This window comes from Bufo gargarizans, chromosome 5 (genome assembly GCF_014858855.1).
Source record: "Bufo gargarizans isolate SCDJY-AF-19 chromosome 5, ASM1485885v1, whole genome shotgun sequence".
Taxonomy (NCBI): Eukaryota; Metazoa; Chordata; class Amphibia; order Anura; family Bufonidae; genus Bufo; species Bufo gargarizans.
In genome coordinates this window covers 425,460,169-425,477,950 of record NC_058084.1, presented here as the reverse complement: position 1 = coordinate 425,477,950, position 17,782 = coordinate 425,460,169, and positions in this window count along the sequence as shown.

Genomic DNA, 17,782 nt, shown 5'->3' with positions numbered 1-17,782 from the left:
TGCTCCTTTCCGAGAGACAGGCACAGCTACTGCCGAACACCAACCTCCCGAACTGGATACAAAATAGCACTCCAAACTGGAACCTCACAACTAGCTGTCAGCAGACGAACAGGAAAAGGATCCAATCAGCTTACACTCCTGGCAATCAGTCTCTAACAGCATACAGGGAATCCCCCCAATAACGAGACAAGGCTCTGTCTTGAGGGTCAGCAGTGATCTGACTGTACTTCAAGTACAGCCTCTTTTATTGATACAAACCAAACATAGTACTGCCCACAGGGTTTTGAAATCCAACCAATCAGTAATTCACAACACACACAATGTAAATACAGCAACCAATCGTTCCCGCCCCCTAGAGGACCAGAAGGGAGACTGCGACACAGAACAGATACAACATATCCCCATAATGCATCATGGTTTCCTCCTCTCTGCCTGGGAGACGACCAAAGACAATCCAATTATCTCTCAGGACAAAGGGGAGATCACCAATACACATGTGGAGACAACAGGACAGATACACCATTTAAACACACAATGGGACAATAGAACCACACCCAGCAAATTCCTCCCAAGCTGACAAGTTACACTTATTATAAGTTGTTATAACTTTGTGAGGTTACATTGTCCATACATATAACTTACATCAATTTAAACAGTATAACTTGGGGGACAAACCTATCCAAAATTCCCTGGAATAGGTTCAGGGGTTTAAAAGTTACTATGGGCCATAATCCTGAGGCAAGAGGCTAGCAACCAGCCCCCTCCAAAACACCGTGGCGAGGTTGGTTTAGTCACAGTGCTCACCTGTGTGAGGAGAAGGCAGAAGCGCTGATAAACTGTTTCTGCCTTCTCCTCGGCTCCCCCGCTGTCTCTGACAGCCGATGACTGATCCTGCTACAGTGCAAGGGCAGGAGCTGTAATGATCCATCGCGCGGCGCTGCGGGCAGAAACACAGCTGATTTTACGATCAGCTGTGTTTCTGTCCAGGAGGACGGGGGCCACAGATCTTGGCTCTGGGGGCCTTATGCGGGCCGCAGGTTGTGCACCCCTGACCTATATGGATAGAGGATAGTTTTATAAGCTTATCGAGATAATTATTAATGATTGTTGTGGAGAAGAAAGAGGGTAAGGCTTAAATGAGAATATTTATATAAGCCTCTGGATCAGGGCTGGTTGAAGCTTCCCTAATTTAAGGGCTATTTTATAGCCTGGCAACTTTGGCTATATTGCGAATTGAAGAAAAGTGTATTTTTTACTACTCTGGTGAGGAGATCTCCATATAACAACATTTTCACATTATTGGAATTAGGGCAATTAACTATTATGCAACAGGAGTATAGAGAGGCTAAAAGGTTATTATTAGGGATGAGCGAACTCGAACTGTATAGTTCGGGTTCGTACCGAATTTTGGGGTGTCCGTGACACGGACCCGAACCCGGACATTTTCGTAAAAGTCCGGGTTCGGGTTCGGTGTTCGTCGCTTTCTTCGCGCTTTTGTGACGCTTTCTTGGCGCTTTTTGAAAGGCTGCAAAGCAGCCAATCAACAAGCGTCATACTACTTGCCCCAAGAGGCCATCACAGCCATGCCTACTATTGGCATGGCTGTGATTGGCCAGAGCACCATGTGACCCAGCCTCTATTTAAGCTGGAGTCACATAGCGCCGCCCGTCACTCTGCTCTGATTAGCGTAGGGAGAGGTTGCGGCTGCGACAGTAGGGCGAGATTAGGCAGATTAACTCCTCCAAAGGACTTGATTAACTGATCGATCTGCAGCTGTGGATCATTGAGCTGCTGATCCTCAATTGCTCACTGTTTTTAGGCTGCCCAGACCGTTTGTCAGTCACATTTTTCTGGGGTGATCGGCGGCCATTTTGTGTCTTGTGGTGCGCCAGCACAAGCTGCGACCAAGTGCATTTAACCCTCAATGGTGTGGTTGTTTTTTGGCTAAAGCCTACATCAGGGTGAAGCTGTCACACCAAGTGCATTTAACCAGCAATAGTCTGTTTATTTTTTGGCCATATACTACATCAGGGGCAAGCTGCGCCTGTCACCAAGTGCATTTAACCCTCAATGGTGTGGTTGTTTTTTGGCTAAAGCCTACATCAGGGTGAAGCTGTGACACCAAGTGCATTTAACCAGCAATAGTCTGTTCATTTTTTGGCCATATACAAAATCAGGGGCAAGCTGCGCCTGTCACCAAGTGCATTTAACCCTCAATGGTGTGGTTGTTTTTTGGCTAAAGCCTACATCAGGGTGAAGCTGTCACACCAAGTGCATTTAACCAGCAATAGTCTGTTCATTTTTTGGCCATATACAAAATCAGGGGCAAGCTGCGCCTGTCACCAAGTGCATTTAACCCTCAATGGTGTGGTTGTTTTTTGGCTAAAGCCTACATCAGGGTGAAGCTGTCACACCAAGTGCATTTAACCAGCAATAGTCTGTTTATTTTTTGGCCATATCCCAGTCTAATTCTGTCACTAAATCCATACCGGTCACCCAGCGCCTAAATACTAGGCCTCAAATTTATATCCAGCTAAATCTGTCCCTAGTGCTGTAGCTGGGCGAGTTATTTAGTGTCCGTTCAAGCACATTTCTTGTTCTGGGTTGAAATACAATTCCCAATTTAGCAATTTCATAATTTAGTGGTTCCTGCTATATCAGAGCTATTTGAAATCTATCCCAAAAAGGGTATATAATATTGAAGGTGCACATTGGGTCATTCAGAATAACTTCACACACACCCGCTACTGTGTATTTCCAAGTCTAATTCTGTCACTAAACCCATACCTGTCACCCAGCGCCTAAATACTAGGCCTCAAATTTAAATCCCTCTAAATCTCTCGTTACCCACCGCTGTACTGTTGTTGCTGGGCAAGATATTTAGTGTCCGTCAAAGCACATTTTTTGTTCTGGGTTGAAGTACAATTCCCAATTTAGCAATTTCATAATTTAGTGGTTTCTGCTATATCAGAGCTATTTGAAATCTATCCCTAAAAGGGTATATAATATTGAAGGTGCACATAGGGTCATTCAGAATAACTTCACACACACGCTTCTGTGCATTTCCAAGTCTAATTCTGTCACTAAATCCATACCGGTGACCCAGCGCCTAAATACTAGGCCTCAAATTTAAATCCCTCTAAATCTCTCGTTACCCACCGCTGTACTGTTGTTGCTGGGCAAGATATTTAGTGTCCGTCAAAGCACATTTTTTGTTCTGGGTTGAAGTACAATTCCCAATTTAGCAATTTCATAATTTAGTGGTTTCTGCTATATCAGAGCTATTTGAAATCTATCCCTAAAAGGGTATATAATATTGAAGGTGCACATAGGGTCATTCAGAATAACTTCACACACACGCTTCTGTGCATTTCCAAGTCTAATTCTGTCACTAAATCCATACCGGTGACCCAGCGCCTAAATACTAGGCCTCAAATTTAAATCCCTCTAAATCTCTCGTTACCCACCGCTGTACTGTTGTTGCTGGGCAAGATATTTAGTGTCCGTCAAAGCACATTTTTTGTTCTGGGTTGAAGTACAATTCCCAATTTAGCAATTTCATAATTTAGTGGTTTCTGCTATATCAGAGCTATTTGAAATCTATCCCTAAAAGGGTATATAATATTGAAGGTGCACATAGGGTCATTCAGAATAACTTCACACACACGCTTCTGTGCATTTCCAAGTCTAATTCTGTCACTAAATCCATACCGGTGACCCAGCGCCTAAATACTAGGCCTCAAATTTAAATCCCTCTAAATCTCTCGTTACCCACCGCTGTACTGTTGTTGCTGGGCAAGATATTTAGTGTCCGTCAAAGCACATTTTTTGTTCTGGGTTGAAGTACAATTCCCAATTTAGCAATTTCATAATTTAGTGGTTTCTGCTATATCAGAGCTATTTGAAATCTATCCCTAAAAGGGTATATAATATTGAAGGTGCACATAGGGTCATTCAGAATAACTTCACACACACGCTTCTGTGCATTTCCAAGTCTAATTCTGTCACTAAATCCATACCGGTGACCCAGCGCCTAAATACTAGGCCTCAAATTTAAATCCCTCTAAATCTCTCGTTACCCACCGCTGTACTGTTGTTGCTGGGCAAGATATTTAGTGTCCGTCAAAGCACATTTTTTGTTCTGGGTTGAAGTACAATTCCCAATTTAGCAATTTCATAATTTAGTGGTTTCTGCTATATCAGAGCTATTTGAAATCTATCCCTAAAAGGGTATATAATATTGAAGGTGCACATAGGGTCATTCAGAATAACTTCACACACACGGTTCTGTGCATTTCCAAGTCTAATTCTGTCACTAAATCCATACCGGTGACCCAGCGCCTAAATACTAGGCCTCAAATTTAAATCCCTCTAAATCTCTCGTTACCCACCGCTGTACTGTTGTTGCTGGGCAAGATATTTAGTGTCCGTCAAAGCACATTTTTTGTTCTGGGTTGAAGTACAATTCCCAATTTAGCAATTTCATAATTTAGTGGTTTCTGCTATATCAGAGCTATTTGAAATCTATCCCTAAAAGGGTATATAATATTGAAGGTGCACATAGGGTCATTCAGAATAACTTCACACACACGCTTCTGTGCATTTCCAAGTCTAATTCTGTCACTAAATCCATACCGGTGACCCAGCGCCTAAATACTAGGCCTCAAATTTAAATCCCTCTAAATCTCTCGTTACCCACCGCTGTACTGTTGTTGCTGGGCAAGATATTTAGTGTCCGTCAAAGCACATTTTTTGTTCTGGGTTGAAGTACAATTCCCAATTTAGCAATTTCATAATTTAGTGGTTTCTGCTATATCAGAGCTATTTGAAATCTATCCCTAAAAGGGTATATAATATTGAAGGTGCACATAGGGTCATTCAGAATAACTTCACACACACGCTTCTGTGCATTTCCAAGTCTAATTCTGTCACTAAATCCATACCGGTGACCCAGCGCCTAAATACTAGGCCTCAAATTTAAATCCCTCTAAATCTCTCGTTACCCACCGCTGTACTGTTGTTGCTGGGCAAGATATTTAGTGTCCGTCAAAGCACATTTTTTGTTCTGGGTTGAAGTACAATTCCCAATTTAGCAATTTCATAATTTAGTGGTTCCTGCTATATCAGAGCTATTTGAAATCTATCCCTAAAAGGGTATATAATATTGAAGGTGCACATAGGGTCATTCAGAATAACTTCACACACACGCTTCTGTGCATTTCCAAGTCTAATTCTGTCACTAAATCCATACCGGTGACCCAGCGCCTAAATACTAGGCCTCAAATTTAAATCCCTCTAAATCTCTCGTTACCCACCGCTGTACTGTTGTTGCTGGGCAAGATATTTAGTGTCCGTCAAAGCACATTTTTTGTTCTGGGTTGAAGTACAATTCCCAATTTAGCAATTTCATAATTTAGTGGTTTCTGCTATATCAGAGCTATTTGAAATCTATCCCTAAAAGGGTATATAATATTGAAGGTGCACATAGGGTCATTCAGAATAACTTCACACACACGCTTCTGTGCATTTCCAAGTCTAATTCTGTCACTAAATCCATACCGGTGACCCAGCGCCTAAATACTAGGCCTCAAATTTAAATCCCTCTAAATCTCTCGTTACCCACCGCTGTACTGTTGTTGCTGGGCAAGATATTTAGTGTCCGTCAAAGCACATTTTTTGTTCTGGGTTGAAGTACAATTCCCAATTTAGCAATTTCATAATTTAGTGGTTTCTGCTATATCAGAGCTATTTGAAATCTATCCCTAAAAGGGTATATAATATTGAAGGTGCACATAGGGTCATTCAGAATAACTTCACACACACGCTTCTGTGCATTTCCAAGTCTAATTCTGTCACTAAATCCATACCGGTGACCCAGCGCCTAAATACTAGGCCTCAAATTTAAATCCCTCTAAATCTCTCGTTACCCACCGCTGTACTGTTGTTGCTGGGCAAGATATTTAGTGTCCGTCAAAGCACATTTTTTGTTCTGGGTTGAAGTACAATTCCCAATTTAGCAATTTCATAATTTAGTGGTTCCTGCTATATCAGAGCTATTTGAAATCTATCCCAAAAAGGGTATATAATATTGAAGGTGCACATTGGGTCATTCAGAATAACTTCACACACACCCGCTACTGTGTATTTCCAAGTCTAATTCTGTCACTAAACCCATACCTGTCACCCAGCGCCTAAATACTAGGCCTCAAATTTAAATCCCTCTAAATCTCTCGTTACCGCTGTCCTGTTGTAGCTGGGAAAGTTATTTAGTGCCCGTCAAAGCACATTTTTTGTTCTGGGTTGAAGTACAATTCCCAATTTAGCAATTTCATAATTTAGTGGTTCCTGCTATATCAGAGCTATTTGAAATCTATCCCAAAAAGGGTATATAATATTCAAGGTGCACATTGGGTCATTCAGAATAACTTCACACACACGCTTCTGTGCATTTCCAAGTCTAATTCTGTCACTAAATCCATACCGGTCACCCAGCGCCTAAATACTAGGCCTCAAATTTATATCCCGCTGAATTTGAATACAATACATTGGGCCAAATAATATATTTGTTGTTGTGGTGAACCATAACAATGAGAAAAACATCTAGTAAGGGACGCGGACGTGGACATGGTCGTGGTGGTGTTAGTGGACCCTCTGGTGCTGGGAGAGGACGTGGCCGTTCTGCCACATCCACACGTCCTAGTGTACCAACTACCTCAGGTCCCAGTAGCCGCCAGAATTTACAGCGATATATGGTGGGGCCCAATGCCGTTCTAAGGATGGTAAGGCCTGAGCAGGTACAGGCATTAGTCAATTGGGTGGCCGACAGTGGATCCAGCACGTTCACATTATCTCCCACCCAGTCTTCTGCAGAAAGCGCACAGATGGCGCCTGAAAACCAACCCCATCAGTCTGTCACATCACCCCCATGCATACCAGGGAAACTGTCTCAGCCTCAAGTTATGCAGCAGTCTCTTATGCTGTTTGAAGACTCCGCTGGCAGGGTTTCCCAAGGGCATCCACCTAGCCCTTCCCCAGCGGTGAAAGACATAGAATGCACTGACGCACAACCACTTATGTTTCCTGATGATGAGGACATGGGAATACCACCTCAGCATGTCTCTGATGATGACGAAACACAGGTGCCAACTGCTGCGTCTTTCTGCAGTGTGCAGACTGAACAGGAGGTCAGGGATCAAGACTGGGTGGAAGACGATGCAGGGGACGATGAGGTCCTAGACCCCACATGGAATGAAGGTCGTGCCACTGACTTTCACAGTTCGGAGGAAGAGGCAGTGGTGAGACCGAGCCAACAGCGTAGCAAAAGAGGGAGCAGTGGGCAAAAGCAGAACACCCGCCGCCAAGAGACTCCGCCTGCTACTGACCGCCGCCATCTGGGACCGAGCACCCCAAAGGCAGCTTCAAGGAGTTCCCTGGCATGGCACTTCTTCAAACAATGTGCTGACGACAAGACCCGAGTGGTTTGCACGCTGTGCCATCAGAGCCTGAAGCGAGGCATTAACGTTCTGAACCTGAGCACAACCTGCATGACCAGGCACCTGCATGCAAAGCATGAACTGCAGTGGAGTAAACACCTTAAAACCAAGGAAGTCACTCAGGCTCCCCCTGCTACCTCTTCTGCTGCTGCCGCCTCGGCCTATTCTGCTGCTGCCGCCTCGGCCTCTTCCTCCGCCTCTGGAGGAACGTTGGCACCTGCCGCCCAGCAAACAGGGGATGTACCACCAACACCACCACCACCACCTCCGTCACCAAGCGTCTCAACCATGTCACACGCCAGCGTTCAGCTCTCCATCTCACAAACATTTGATAGAAAGCGTAAATTCCCACCTAGCCACCCTCGATCCCTGGCCCTGAATGCCAGCATTTCTAAACTACTGGCCTATGAAATGCTGTCATTTAGGCTGGTGGACACAGACAGCTTCAAACAGCTCATGTCGCTTGCTGTCCCACAGTATGTTGTTCCCAGCCGGCACTACTTCTCCAAGAGAGCCGTGCCTTCCCTGCACAACCAAGTATCCGATAAAATCAAGTGTGCACTGCGCAACGCCATCTGTGGCAAGGTCCACCTAACCACAGATACGTGGACCAGTAAGCACGGCCAGGGACGCTATATCTCCCTAACTGCACACTGGGTAAATGTAGTGGCAGCTGGGCCCCAGGCGGAGAGCTGTTTGGCGCACGTCCTTCCGCCGCCAAGGATCGCAGGGCAACATTCTTTGCCTCCTGTTGCCACCTCCTCCTTCTCGGCTTCCTCCTCCTCTTCTTCCACCTGCTCATCCAGTCAGCCACACACCTTCACCACCAACTTCAGCACAGCCCGGGGTAAACGTCAGCAGGCCATTCTGAAACTCATATGTTTGGGGGACAGGCCCCACACCGCACAGGAGTTGTGGCGGGGTATAGAACAACAGACCGACGAGTGGTTGCTGCCGGTGAGCCTCAAGCCCGGCCTGGTGGTGTGTGATAATGGGCGAAATCTCGTTGCAGCTCTGGGACTAGCCAATTTGACGCACATCCCTTGCTTGGCGCATGTGCTGAATTTGGTGGTGCAGAAGTTCATTCACAACTACCCCGACATGTCAGAGCTGCTGCATAAAGTGCGGGCCGTCTGTTCGCGCTTCCGGCGTTCACATCCTGCCGCTGCTCGCCTGTCTGCGCTACAGCGTAACTTCGGCCTTCCCGCTCACCGCCTCATATGCGACGTGCCCACCAGGTGGAACTCCACCTTGCACATGCTGGACAGACTGTGCGAGCAGCAGCAGGCCATAGTGGAGTTTCAGCTGCAGCACGCACGGGTCAGTCGCACTACAGAACAGCACCACTTCACCACCAATGACTGGGCCTCCATGCGAGACCTGTGTGCCCTGTTGCGCTGTTTCGAGTACTCCACCAACATGGCCAGTGGCGATGACACCGTTATCAGCGTTACAATACCACTTCTATGTCTCCTTGAGAAAACACTTAGGGCGATGATGGAACAGGAGGTGGCCCAGGAGGAGGAGGAGGAGGATGAGGAAGAGGGGTCATTTTTAGCACTTTCAGGCCAGTCTCTTCGAAGTGACTCAGAGGGAGGTTTTTTGCAACAGCAGAGGCCAGGTACAAATGTGGCCAGCCAGGGCCCACTACTGGAGGACGAGGAGGACGAGGATGAGGAGGAGGTGGAGGAGGATGAGGATGAAGCATGGTCACAGCGGGGTGGCACCCAACGCAGCTCGGGTCCATCACTGGTGCGTGGCTGGGGGGAAAGGCAGGACGATGACGATACGCCTCCCACAGAGGACAGCTTGTCCTTACCCCTGGGCAGCCTGGCACACATGAGCGACTACATGCTGCAGTGCCTGCGCAACGACAGCAGAGTTGCCCACATTTTAACCTGTGCGGACTACTGGGTTGCCACCCTGCTGGATCCACGCTACAAAGACAATGTGCCCACCTTACTTCCTGCACTGGAGCATGATAGGAAGATGCGCGAGTACAAGCGCACGTTGGTAGACGCGCTACTGAGAGCATTCCCAAATGTCACAGGGGAACAAGTGGAAGCCCAAGGCCAAGGCAGAGGAGGAGCAAGAGGTCGCCAAGGCAGCTGTGTCACGGCCAGCTCCTCTGAGGGCAGGGTTAGCATGGCAGAGATGTGGAAAACTTTTGTCAACACGCCACAGCTAACTGCACCACCACCTGATACGCAACGTGTTAGCAGGAGGCAACATTTCACTAACATGGTGGAACAGTACGTGTGCACACCCCTCCACGTACTGACTGATGGTTCGGCCCCATTCAACTTCTGGGTCTCTAAATTGTCCACGTGGCCAGAGCTAGCCTTTTATGCCTTGGAGGTGCTGGCCTGCCCGGCAGCCAGCGTTTTGTCTGAACGTGTATTCAGCACGGCAGGGGGCGTCATTACAGACAAACGCAGCCGCCTGTCTACAGCCAATGTGGACAAGCTGACGTTCATAAAAATGAACCAGGCATGGATCCCACAGGACCTGTCCGTCCCTTGTCCAGATTAGACATTAACTACCTCCCCATAACCATATATTATTGGACTCCAGGGCACTTCCTCATTCAATCCTATTTTTATTTTCATTTTACCATTATATTGCGATGCTACCCAAAGTTGAATGAACCTCTCCTCTGCCTGTGTGCTAGGCCTAAATATATGCCAATGGACTGTTGCAGTGGTGGCTGACATGAAGCCTGATTCTCTGCTATGACATGCAGACTAATTCTCTGCTGACATGAAGCCAGATTGTCTGTTACGGGACCTCTCTCCTCTGCCTGGGTGCTGGGCCTAAATTTATGACAATGGACTGTTGCAGTGGTGGCTGACGTGAAGCCTGATTCTCTGCTATGACATGCAGACTGATTCTCTGCTGACATGAAGCCAGATCCTCTGTTACGGGACCTCTCTCCTCTGCCTGGGTGCTGGGCCTAAATTTATGACAATGGACTGTTGCAGTGGTGGCTGACGTGAAGCCTGATTCTCTGCTATGACATGCAGACTGATTCTCTGCTGACATGAAGCCAGATCCTCTGTTACGGGACCTCTCTCCTCTGCCTGGGTGCTGGGCCTGAATATATGCCAATGGACTGTTGCAGTGGTGGGTGACGTGAAGCCTCATTCTCTGCTATGACATGCAGACTAATTCTCTGCTGACATGAAGCCAGATTGTCTGTTACGGGACCTCTCTCCTCTGCCTGTGTGTGTGCTGGGCCTAAATATATGCCAATGGACTGTTGCAGTGGTGGCTGACGTGAAGCCTCATTCTCTGCTATGACATGCAGACTGATTCTCTGCTGACATGAAGCCAGATCCTCTGTTACGGGACCTCTCTCCTCTGCCTGGGTGCTGGGCCTAAATTTATGACAATGGACTGTTGCAGTGGTGGCTGACGTGAAGCCTGATTCTCTGCTATGACATGCAGACTGATTCTCTGCTGTCATGAAGCCAGATTGTCTGTTACGGGACCTTTCTCCTCTACCTGGGTTCTGGGCCTAAATTTATGAAAATTGACTCTTACAGTGGTGGGTGACGTGAAGCCTGATTCTCTGCTATGATATGAAGACTGATTCTCTGCTGACATGAAGCCAGATTGTCTGTTACGGGACCTTTCTCCTCTGCCTGGGTTCTGGGCCTAAATTTATGAAAATTGACTCTTACAGTGGTGGGTGACGTGAAGCCTGATTCTCTGCTATGATATGAAGACTGATTCTCTGCTGACATGAAGCCAGATTGTCTGTTACGGGACCTTTCTCCTCTGCCTGGGTTCTGGGCCTAAATTTATGAAAATTGACTCTTACAGTGGTGGGTGACGTGAAGCCTGATTCTCTGCTATGATATGAAGACTGATTCTCTGCTGACATGAAGCCAGATTGTCTGTTACGGGACCTTTCTCCTCTGCCTGGGTTCTGGGCCTAAATTTATGAAAATTGACTCTTACAGTGGTGGGTGACGTGAAGCCTGATTCTCTGCTATGATATGAAGACTGATTCTCTGCTGACATGAAGACAGATTCTCTGTTACGGGACCTCTCTCCTCTGCCTGTGTGTGTGCTGGGCCTAAATATATGCCAATGGACTGTTGCAGTGGTGGCTGACGTGAAGCCTCATTCTCTGCTATGACATGCAGACTAATTCTCTGCTGACATGAAGACAGATTCTCTGTTACGGGACCTCTCTCCTCTGCCTGTGTGTGTGCTGGGCCTAAATATATGCCAATGGACTGTTGCAGTGGTGGCTGACGTGAAGCCTGATTCTCTGCTATGACATGCAGACTAATTCTCTGCTGACATGAAGCCAGATTGTCTGTTACGGGACCTCTCTCCTCTGCCTGTGTGTGTGCTGGGCCTAAATATATGCCAATGGACTGTTGCAGTGGTGGCTGACGTGAAGCCTCATTCTCTGCTATGACATGCAGACTAATTCTCTGCTGACATGAAGACAGATTCTCTGTTACGGGACCTCCCTCCTCTGCCTGGGTGCTGGGCCTAAATATATGCCAATGGACTGTTGCAGTGGTGGCTGACGTGAAGCCTCATTCTCTGCTATGACATGCAGACTAATTCTCTGCTGACATGAAGACAGATTCTCTGTTACGGGACCTCTCTCCTCTGCCTGGGTGCCGGGGCCTAAATATCTGAGAATGGACTGTTCCAGTGGTGGGTGACGGGAAGCCAGATTCTCTGCTATGGAACCTCTCTCCAATTGATTTTGGTTAATTTTTATTTATTTAATTTTTATTTTAATTCATTTCCCTATCCACATTTGTTTGCAGGGGATTTACCTACATGTTGCTGCCTTTTGCAGCCCTCTAGCTCTTTCCTGGGCTGTTTTACAGCCTTTTTAGTGCCGAAAAGTTCGGGTCCCCATTGACTTCAATGGGGTTCGGGTTCGGGACGAAGTTCGGATCGGGTTCGGATCCCGAACCCGAACATTTCCGGGATGTTCGGCCGAACTTCTCGAACCCGAACATCCAGGTGTTCGCTCAACTCTAGTTATTATCTAAGGCATGGGACACAATTAGAAGATGGCAGGAAATAACAGGATCTCTTCAGTGTATTCACCTCTGTTATAATTTTCAACTACAGGCTTTAGATAAAATAGCCGACGACCAGTATTGGCAAAGACATAATAGTTTATATATAGCACAAGTGGTGAAGAATGGAGAGATACTTCCGTTCTCAGGGTTAGCACAAACTGAGACTTTGGTTGGTTTGTCTTGGTTTAGATATTTTCAATTACGTTCTGCACTTTCTAGTGTAAAGAATAAATCACTGTTGGAGATAGATATCAATACCTCCTTAAATTTAATTTCTAGGGGATCTACACTATAAGGTTAGGATTGCACATTTGTATAAATACTTGGTAAAGGCACTATTTAATAAAACATAATTACCAGTACAAAGGGCCTGGGGAGTTGATTGTCCAAGGATCCAACTAGAGGAATGGGGAAATATATTACCGAATTTAAGTTTAATATCACATAACTTTAATCACGTAGTGGTACAATTTAATATTCTACATAGATTATATGTCACGCCTTTGTGGCTCAATAAATGTGGGTTAAGAGATAGTTCTAAGTGTACACGTGTGGTGTTTTTAGGGGTGATCACTTACAAATGTTCTGGTTTTGTCTAGATTTAAAAGAATACTGGTTTGCCATTAGTAACTTTATTAATCAGAAATTGAGACTCCCGATTCCATTTTCGGTTGAATATTGTATATTGAGTAATATCTCTCTAAGGTAAATTGCCATAAGTATAGAAAGATTCTTTTGAATAAAATATATTTTTTGCAAGACTTCTGTTCGAGTTTGGGTCTCACGAGATGTTCCAAGCTTGAATGACTTGAAAAATCTGGTAATAAGGTTAAAAACTATAAGAAGGTCCTATATAGGTAAATAAATAGTCAGGAGAAGTGGACTAAGATATGGGAAGCTTGGAAGCCTTGATCCTTTTATTTTTTTCACCCCAAAATTTATGTTTCCATTATTGTCTATTTGAATAGGATCATAGAGGACCTAGAGACGCATCGCAAGGCTAGGGAGGGGTGGGAAATGGGTGATTATGGGGAATTTAAAATAATAACAAATTCATATTGTAATATGTAATGAAAAACATAATGGTTTGTATGTTTCTTTTTATTAATAAAAAAAAAAAAGCAAAACTATGGTTTGTACCTATAGAAGACTAAAATAATTTATGTATTTTTCAACTCATTAACAACTTTAAAACTTTACAAATTTAACAAATTTAGCATATTTAAAACATTTTGACCAAAAAAAATAAAATGTAAACACAACATAGGGAAAGCAGCATCAATTATATGTATATAAATAGGTAGGATGCTATGGGAAAGCAAGTAGGACAACGACTGCATTATAGAGGGTTCTAAAGAGGAAAATTTGATGTGAGGAATAAGTTATGATTTGCGTTGTTAATTCAGATTTTCCACTCTTTGGAGTGACAGTGCAGCAGATGAGCTGAACATGCAATTATATTGAACGGAGTATCCAGTTGTAATCTGTAAAATCTAACCTCGTGGTCATATTTACAGGAATAATTTTTTTTATCACTACTGCATATTTGCCGCTTCAGTAGGTTGGATTTTATTTTAAAAGCACAGGAATTATTTTTGAAACAGAAGTAAACAGTTCTAAAATCAATGCTTTAATTTGTAGTATTAATATTTTAAGATTAATTTGAAGACTAATGCCTTTATGAAAATTGATTTATTCCTTGAAGCTTGTCATTATGATTATTAGGAGGAAGGTCAAATGGAAAGCATGTAACAGTCAGGACTGATTTATGATTTTGAGACTTAAAAAAGGCTAAAAAAGGAGAACAACTTGTTTTCTATTACAAGAGAAAACTCAGTTTCTGGAAGTGGAATTTGAAGAAATGTTTTAACCATTTCTGAACATAGTAATTCAAATAAGTCTGTTTAGTGGAGATAGCAATAGTTCATTACCAAAGCATATTGAAAATCTATTTTAAGAAGGTTTGTGTTGCTCAAAGATTAATTTACCATCACGTCTATCCTTGCAATCCTCATACAAATAGTTAGGACTTAAATTGCCACTATTTCTTGACAGACTACTTCATGATGTCCAAAATAAAATGGTTTAATATTCATCAGCCATAAACGATCTTTCTAGGAGAAAATTGTCGAAATTGTGCAATTATAGTTTTTTAATGGAGTTGGTAATGTAGTGAAAAAAATTATTTTACCTAGAAATGCAATGCATAATGCATCAAATTAATACAAATATTAGTAATTAATAAACATGAACATAGACTTGTTCTTAGGAAGGAGTCTATAAATGTTATTGCTTTGTGAAATTTAGGACAAGAAAAGTCTTTAAAAGAAAGAAAATTCTGAATATGCTCCAGTGTATGCAGACCTACAATATGTGTCCTCATAATTATAGATGGTCAAACAAATTATAGGTTACCAACAGTAGAACATGACTCCAAGATCAAACAACACAGGGCTTGTTTGTAGTCTCTATCCAGGTATACACATGCTCCCATTACCATAATTATTATACCTTTTTTTGGCCCAACTGGATATCTCCTCCAAAATAAATGTTTACGCTAGTATTTAGAATGAGAAATTTACATTTAATGAAAATTAAATGAAATCTAAATGCTATTTATCTTAAATTATTTATATTATTTTTTACTATTTCATTTAACCCTTTCTACCCCAGGCCAGTTTTCACCTTCCTGCCCAGGCCATTTTTGCAAATCCAACATGTGTCACTTTATGTGATAACTTTGGAACACTTTTATCTATACAAGCCATTCTTCGATTTTTTTTCTCGTGATACATTGTACTTCATGAGAGTCATAAATTTGAGTCAATATATTTCAACTTTATTTATGAAAAAATCCCAAATTTACCCAAAATTTTGAAAAATTAGCAAGTTTCTAAATTTCTATTTCTCTGCTTTTAAAACAGAAAGTGATACCTCATAAAATATTTATTACTTAACATTCCCCATATGTCTACTTTATGTTTGCATCGTTTTGTAAATGTCATTTTATTTTTTTAGGACGTTAGAAGGCTTAGAATTTTCGAAGCAATTCTTAAAATTTTTAAGAAAATTCCAAAACCTACTTTTTAAGGACCAGTTCTTGTCTCAAGTCACTTTGTGAGGCTTCCATAGTTGAAATCCCCCTTAAATGACCCCATTGCAGAAACTACACACCTCAAGTTACTTAATACTGATTATGACATTTCAAATTTTAACTTTTTTGACAGATTTTCCATTTGAATCAGTTTTTCTTTAACACATCGAGAGTTAACAGCCAAACAAAATTCAATATTTATTGCCCTGATTCTGCGGTTTACAGAAACACCCCACATGTGGTCACAAACTGATGTAAGGGCACAAGGCAGGGCACAGAAGAAAAGGAGCACCATATGGTTTTTGGAAGGCAGATTTTGCTGGACTGGATTATAGATGCCATGCCCCATTGGAACACCCCCCCCAATACCCCTCCCCCCCCCCAATGCACACCCTTACAGTAGAAACTCCCAAAAAGTGATCCCATTTTGGAAACTAGTGGATAATGTGCCAGTTTTATTGGTACTATTTTGGGGTACATATAATTTTTAATTGCTCTATATTATGTTTTTTGTGAGGCAAGGTAATCAAAAATGGCTGTTTTGGCACCCTCTTTTCTTTTTTACAACATTCATATTACAGTTTAGATAATCTGCTATTTTTATAGAGCAGATTGTTATGGACACAATGACATCAAATATGTCTACTTTCTTTGTTTGTTTAAGTTTTACATAATAAAGCATTTAAAAAAAATAATCTTTTTGTGTCTCCATTTTCTGAACGCCTTAGGCTACTTTCACACAGCCGTTTCTGGGTCCGCCTGTGAGATTTTGTTTTAAGGCTTTCATAAACGGATCAGTTTAGCCCCAATGCATTCTGAATGGATAAGGATCCGTTCAGAAGGCATCAGTTTGACTCTGTTCCGCCTCCACTCTGCTCTAGAGGCGGACACCAAAACGCTGCGGAGCCAAACGTATCCGTCCTGACTTACAATGTAATTCAATGGGGACAAATCCATTTACATTGACACAATATGGTGCAATTGTAAACTGATCCATCCCCCATTGACTTTTAATGTAAGTCAGGACGGATCCGTTTGACTTACACTTAGACTTAAAAAAATTTGGGACAGAATAATGCAGATGAATCCGTTTTGAATGGATACCAGCGTTTGCATTAAAGGTGCGGATCCGTCTGTGCAGATACCAGACGGATCCGCACCTAAACGCAGGTGTGAAATTAGCCTTATTTTTTTCATTTTCTGTCGATCGTCTTGTGCAGGGGCTCGTTTTTTGCAGGAGGAGTTGACGTTTTTATCGGTAACATTTTTGGGCACATGCGATTTTTTTGATCATTCATTATTGCACTTTATGGGGCAAGGTGACATTTGTGATATTTTTATAGAGCAGATCGTTACGGATGTAGAAATGTCTAATATGTATACTTTTTCTTATTTATTTAAATTTTACACTAATATTATTTTTGAAGCAAAAAATGTTTATTTTAGTCCCTCCATAGTCTGAGAGAAATAGCTTTTTTTTATTTTTTTGACCGATTGTCTAAGGTCGGATCTCCTTTTTGGCAAAATGAGGTGGTGGTTTGATTGGTACTATTTTGGGGGGCATACACCTTTTTGATTGCTTGGTTTTGCAATTTTTGTGATGTAAGGTAATAAAAAATTGCTTTTTGGCACTGTTTTTATTTTTATTTTTCACGGTGTTCATCTGAGGGGTTAGATCATGTGGTAATTTTATAGAGCAGGTTGTTACGGACGTGGCAATACCTAATATGTCTACTTTTTTTATTTATTTCAATTTAGCACAATAGTAGCATTTTTGAAGCAAAAGAAATGATGTTTTAGTGTCTCATGTTCTGAGAGCTTTATTTTTTTGATTTTTTGAGAGATTATCTTATGTAGGGGCTCATTTTTTGCAGTATGAGGTGACGGTTTTATTGGTATCATTTTATTTTTACACCGTTTTTATTTTATTTTTTTATGGTGTTTATCGGATGGGGTGAATCATGTGATATATTTATAGATCTGGTCATTATGGACTCAGCAATACCTAATATGTGTGTTTTTTTTTTTTGTTTTTTTTTTCAATTTTGTATAATAAAATCAGGATAAAAGAAAAGGGGTGTGTTTTTTTTTTTTTTGATTAATAATTTTTTATTGATTTTAAAGACATACATAAT